The sequence below is a fragment of the Cibotium barometz genome, chromosome 2, assembly GCF_041138505.1.
Source record: "Cibotium barometz isolate CiBa-2024 chromosome 2, ASM4113850v1, whole genome shotgun sequence".
NCBI lineage: Eukaryota > Viridiplantae > Streptophyta > Polypodiopsida > Cyatheales > Cibotiaceae > Cibotium > Cibotium barometz.
The window spans coordinates 27,435,885-27,442,736 of record NC_141047.1 but is presented as its reverse complement, the minus strand read 5'-3'; positions in this window follow the sequence as shown (position 1 = coordinate 27,442,736).

Genomic DNA, 6,852 nt, shown 5'->3' with positions numbered 1-6,852 from the left:
TTTACTGTCTTGGGTTCTGGCCATTCTATGACTGCATGGATCTTTGCGGGGTCAGGAAAAATCCCATCTTTAGACACTATGAATCCTGAGTATTCCACCTGATCAACAGAGAAAGAACACTTGCTCTTTTTTGCAAAGAGTTGGTGCTTCCTTAGGATTTCCAAGACCTTGCGCACATGATCTTCATGATTTGCAACATTCTTCGAGTACACCAAGATGTCATCAAAGAAGACAAGAACAAAATCATCCAAGTATTCTCTGAGAATATCGTGCATAAGACGATTAAACATCGTCGGGGCATTAGTCAATCCAAACGGCATGACTGTGAACTCATAATGCCCATAGCGAGTGTTGAATGCTGTCTTTGGGATGTCCTGTTCTTTGATTCTGATCTGGTAGTACCCGGATTTGAGATCTATCTTTGTGAACATTTGGGTTCCACTTAACCGATCTAGAAGTTCATCGATCCTAGAGATATGATACTTATTCTTAATTGTTAATTGATTTAATCCTCTGTAGTCAATATAGAGTCTTAACGTTCCATCTTTCTTCTTGAAAGACAACGGGCGCACCCCAAGGTGAAACACTGGGTCTGACAAATCCCTACTCTAACAGTTGTCTTAACTGCTCCTTAAGTTCTATGGCTTCGGGGAGACTGGCATTTTGTATGCACGCTGGGCTACTGGTTGAGCTCCGAGGATTAACTCGATCTCATGATCTACTTCGTGAGTCGGAGGCATCTCAGTCAGCTCTTCTGAGAACACATTTGCATACCCACTTAACCACTTTGGTTCTTTAGCCTTGCATTTTATGTCTACCGGATTCATCTTAACGACATAAACAACTTGCTTCCTTCTGAGCCCTTTTAACAACTTGCTTCTTTCTGAGCCCTTTTAACAATTTAGAAGCGTTGACTAATTGCAGCACTGGGGATCTGAAAATTCTAGTTCCTTGAACTTTATTCCCGTGAAGGTCAAGGAAAGAGATGGTTCCTGATAAAACCCCAAGATCTTTCTAGATAATTGTTATGCATAAACATGCATAAATCAGGCATAAACTCAACCATATTTCCTAGATGGCATACTAGGGAGTTTTTAAATTGTTAAGGTATGTATGGGTGGTATCATGGTGGTATAGGACTCTAGTGATCCCTCATATATATTATCTTATGGGATAATTTGGGCTCAAGATTGTTGCTTTGCTTACATCACTTAGCATGTTGACCTCAACATTCAAAGACAATCTCATTTTCTAAATTCACTAGTAGTTATAGTGTGGGCATTCTCTAGATAAACTTCTTTTATTTATAGCCTGCATGTATTGAGATGAGTGTAATCTCGTCGGCATTTTCACTTGTTGGAATCTCTTTCTTTAGAGTTCAACGAGTTCAACGAGTTTATCTTGTTGTGTTCAGATTAAGGAAATTTGGATTTTTCCTTTGTTGGCATTTTTTTTCTCTAGTTTCGTACTTTAGGTGATTTATATAGTCAACCTAATAGGTTTACGGATGGACATATGTGACTTATTGAGACGCTGATGAATCTCTATGTTGATATGGGTAACTCGGGACACCGATAATTCCATGAGCAGATGTGGGTACATCGGGGCGCCGATGAATCCTTGGTTCCTGCTGTTATAATGCCATGTTTTCCTACTTTATTCCAAATGGTTTACAACGAGGAAATTACTTTGAGTATGAATTCTTCTGATCATCCACAGTCTGATGGGCAAACAGAGCATATGAACCAGATTGTAGAGGATATGCTTCATGCATATGTCTTTGGAAAAGCATCAAATTGGGAAAAATATCTTCCAATGATGGAATTTGCCTATAACAGTTTTAAACATATGACTATTGGTTTTAGTCCGTTCATGCTTATGTATGGGTACCAACCCAAGGCACCTATTGATGTCGGTCTTAATAAGGACATCGAGCTTGATGCATTGAGGAATTCTTACGTGATATGCAGGAAATGCTGATTGAAGCTCGGGATTCTATCAGGAGTGCTCAAAATAGGGCACGGTTCTATGCTGATAGAGGACGCTCAATTTGGTCTTTTGAACCAGGAGCATTGATTTATTTAAAAGTTCCTAAAGATTTTCACTTTGTCAATAGGAAAATGCTCAAATTTATCTCTTAGATAGTGTGGTCAATTTCGAGTTATACATCAGATTGGCATGGTTGTGTATGAACTTAAACTACCTCCAATTGTTAGAGTTCATCCAGTCTTTCATATTGATAGATTGAAAGGGAAACTGGGAGGTGAGGATAACACAGTTACTCCTCCTCAAGAACTCGTTAAAGTCGAAGAATTATCCTATGTTCCACATGAACCTGATAAGGTACTTGAATTCAGGGAAACGAAACTTTGTAGTTGACTAATCCCTGACGTTAAATTGGAAAGATAAGGAAATAGAGGATTCGACTTGGGAGTCGGTTGAGAGTGATCAACACAGTTCTCCTCCTTTTCATTGTTTGCAAGAGTGCAATGTTTTGAGAGAGGGGAAGTATGTTATATGTACATTATGTGTGCTATGTTAGGTTCAAAAAATAATTGCTTAAACAAGATAAACGATCTTATTGGAGATCTATGACATATGTCTGAGTAACAGATCTTGCTTCTTCAATTCGTCATATATAATAAACAATCACTTCTATAACAGGGAATTTTTTCACAAAACATTTCTTTATTTATATAAAGGTTGCAATATGTACATAGAGCATCTCGGCTCCAGAAAGTCAAAACCTTTGCGAGAATTGCATAAGACGGCGATACTGGGCTACAGACATGCCCCGATACAAATGTTCCCTCACTGCCAGGGAGCTACTATCTTACTACTTGGGATAAAACATCTAAGAAGTCTATAGATGTGGCAGGAAAGTCTAAAATCTCGAGGCGTGGGGTGATAGAGAATAACACCATGAATCACTTTTAACCTCAACAGGACCATGGCTAACGAGATATTCTCGCTCAGCATCATACGCTGGTTGTAAGAGGCATGGACATATTGCCCTGCATGCCACTTGTGCTGTCGTCTCTCCGCTGGGTCAGGGAAATATAGATCCTCAAAATGGTTTACGAGTCTGGCGGCTCGTTCGAGTCGTACTACAGAAGAGACGATATGCTCGAAGGCGAAAGTAGTCATATCCTGTTGATTGGGTGAGATCGAGAATACCGGATAAGCATGGAACTTCCATCTATAAAACCAAATTCATGGATTAAAAGTCTTCATCATTAATGAAGCTTAAGGAATGAAAATACAATACGTAAATGCTCTTTCTGAGTTTTTATTATAATTTTTTTGATAAGAATTTGTTTTTTTTCTTATTAGCTTTTCACAAAGCTCTGATACCAGCTGTGAGACCCCCGCCCCCTCCGAGGGCGCTGGCGGGCGCTGGCGACGGAAGCGGCATCAGCCTCTCGCGCGGGGCAGGGATCCACACTCGGGGCCTCGTCCATGGATGTCCAGACAAGAGACTAACCTGGTGGTTTCTCCGAAACCGAACCTGGAAAAACTTCCCTCACCCAAAAGGCACGGGTGATTCCACCTGGAAAATCTTCTAACGGGAGAATTGATCTAACGAGTCAAGTCTTAGCTAACCAAACTGATCCGACTGAACCCGAAAGTCACATGGTCAGATCAAGGAAGAGACTTGCACTTGGTCCATAGAATCACTGCTTTTTTTCCCCTTTTGTGAGGCACAGTCGGCTGATTCCCTCCCATAGAACAAGGGTCTTCCTACTAGGACTTAATCTGACTAACGTAATTTAATCGTAACCAATCGTATCGCAGGAATCCCCCAATAATTGTATTGTAGGAATTCCCCGATCCAGCCTAACCCCAACTGGCCCATGGGTTAGCCAACTGCCCAACCACTGTATTGGTGGGATTCCTTTATAAAAATTTGGTTATGTTTTGCCCGGGTACCGAGGAAAAGAGTTCCCAGTCCCCCTAACCGACGCTTTAAGCAAAATTTAAGGTAGACATACCACTTACACACCCAATATGAATTATAATAAATTTGGCTGTCTTTAAAACAATCTTTCAATGAAATCATAGTATTACTGATCATAATCCTCCAAAATATTGAGTTCGTTGTTTTACAAAGATTTATCATCTAGACTCTCCGTTGAAGACCAGCTAGTCAACTAACGAGATCCAATATCAAAATTTAGTTCACAAAAGTAATTCCCTTCAGTTCATTCGTATCTTCCCCTCGACGTACGCATGGGTGTCCTAGCAACCGCGAGCCCGTGCATCACCTGGTCAGAACCCTCTAGGATCCTACTTAGGTATCCTAGCACTTCACTCAGGGACCGCTTCGTTGGTCCTCGCCCATCGTACCGGAAGCACACCATTTTAACCATACCGAGGCTAGTCAAGACCTCGGCAGGCTTTGCCCCGCGAGCGACGTCCCTCGAGACGACTCCCTGCCAGCTATTGCAAACGAGTCTCTCCTCAGTTAAACACATACCAAATGCTTCCTCCAGCATTCCGACATAAAACAGTCTTTTAAAAGAAAACAGAGGTTTTACGTAAGTAGAATTCTTGGTTTGAGTTTGGTTCCACAAAACCCTTTTCCCATAATCTAGATTTTCTTAATGAGAATCATTGATCTTCATCAGGGTAATCTACCCATCATTTGACTGAATTTCCAACTAGATTCTTGGTGATTTCGGTTAAGGAAAAACTATGCTAATTCAACGGTAGTCTATTCTTTGTGTCAAGATTTGGAATTTGGTAAGGTTTTTGCTTGATTCAGATTCAAGAGATGGGCAAGTAGTTTACTGGCTGCCATTCCCATAGTCGTGGTCTAACCAAAATTATTCGGTTTACTTCTAACTTTGATTCTTAAGGATTTTCTTCAGATAAAAATCTACTGAACTTCTAACTGTAAGGAAAATTCTATCTTTATGAATTTCATTCCTTCCTAACCACAATAGATTAAGAAATAGTTCTATACGAGAATATTGGGATTTTATAAAAATACTCTTCTTCCACTAATCCAATTTCGGGTATATATCAATTTGGTGATTTATCCACATAAAAATATCTAAGAATATTCTTTCCACCAATTTAATTATCAACATTAATATACCCTAATTCTCTAGGTGGAATTATGGTGAAAATTTCTCTTTTGTTATCAAAATTAATTTAAACCTTTTTCTACTTAAAATACCATAAAAATTTATCTTTTTAATTAAATACAAATATCTATTTTTTTGAATATGCCAAAAATTCCTCTTTCTGCATTTAAATGATTGAATTCCAAATGTCATGGGAATTCCTCTTTTATCATTTAAAAATTCTTATGCATAAAATAGTTTATCACAAATTTATCTTTTTTCTTAATTAAATAATTATACATAAATACAAAAAAAAAGTATTCTTTCATAAATATGGTCAAAATCATTCTTTTTGCTTTAAATTTCTAAACCTAAAATATGGTAAGAGTTCCTCTTTTAGTATTGTACAGAAAAATAAGATATGTATTTTTTTTTGAAAAATTTGCCATAGCTTCGCTACTATTACTGATAATTTCTAAATTTTCTAAAAGAATAAAAGCTTGTAATGAAAATATGATAGAAGTTCTACTTTTAAGCTTAAATTTAAACTATGAATTTAAATCATAATTATAAACATGATTATGATTATCCCATTAGATTAAGCTAATTTCAACATTCCTCTTTTTCCAATTTGTTAGGATAATCCACTTCTCATTTAGAATGAGTTAAAGTAGTTTTTTAACTACTCATAAACAATCTAAAAGATTTAATCATTATTTTAATAGCACAAAATCATAAAAATATCATTCTCTTAATATCTAACTCATCAAGCCTAGAGTTTAGTTTTGAAATAAGAGATTATCTTTGAGAAACATTCTTTTGTTAAAGAATTAGCCATAGATGACTATTCTTTTTGAGAGAGAGATTTACTTCAAGAAAGCATTACAAATAAGCATAAAGATTAACTTTCTCTTAATTAAACATTAAGACTCTTAGAAAAAGCTTGATTTGAATTTAAACAATCATTTAGAATGCTTCTCAAGCTTGAGAGGGGTTGAGAAGAAGAAAGTCATTGAGAAAAATTAGAAAAAACCATAAAAATCATTCTTACTTCTAAGATTGGCTTGATTCTTTCCTTAGTAGTGAAGTCCCCAACCAATCAATTGGTTAGCAAGAGGAGAAGAGAACTCCAAGAGTTGTTGAAGAGAGAGCGAAGCTCCAAGCTCCCCAAAAGTAGAGGAAAATTAAGGGATAATAGAAAATATGATTATTTTAATGTAATATTGGCATGGTATAGCTCAAAGATGAGAATATAAAGGAATGAGGGTCTATTTATAGGTGTGGGAGGCCACTAACCAAGTCCAACTGGGTTCTAGAATTTTCTAGCTTCAGTTTGACTCAATTTGGATAAGATTTGGACCAGTGGCTCCCTTTTTGATCTAGTTTGGTCTAGGAGAGAGGAGAGAGAAAAATATCTCATTTTTTGGATTAAAAAACTCAAGTAATCATGAAGAAAAAGGCACCTCCTTGATGTGGCAATCCCTCCTTTCTGAGGTGTCAAAAATGTATCATTTTCTATAAATATCTCATTTTTTTACTAATATCTCTTAATTTTTAACTAATAAACCTTGTACTTAGTCAAATCTCCATCTTATATGAGCATTTACTCATTTTTGGGTATTTTCTTTTATTCTTTGGATTTATCTCATCCCAACACTTGGATTAATCCTATTGGCCCATAGGAACCTTAATTAGACCATAATCCAAAAATATCTAAAAATCTAGACCCGTAGGCTAAGGTCTTTAATACACATTTTTAATTGATTCCTAATGCACATTAGAG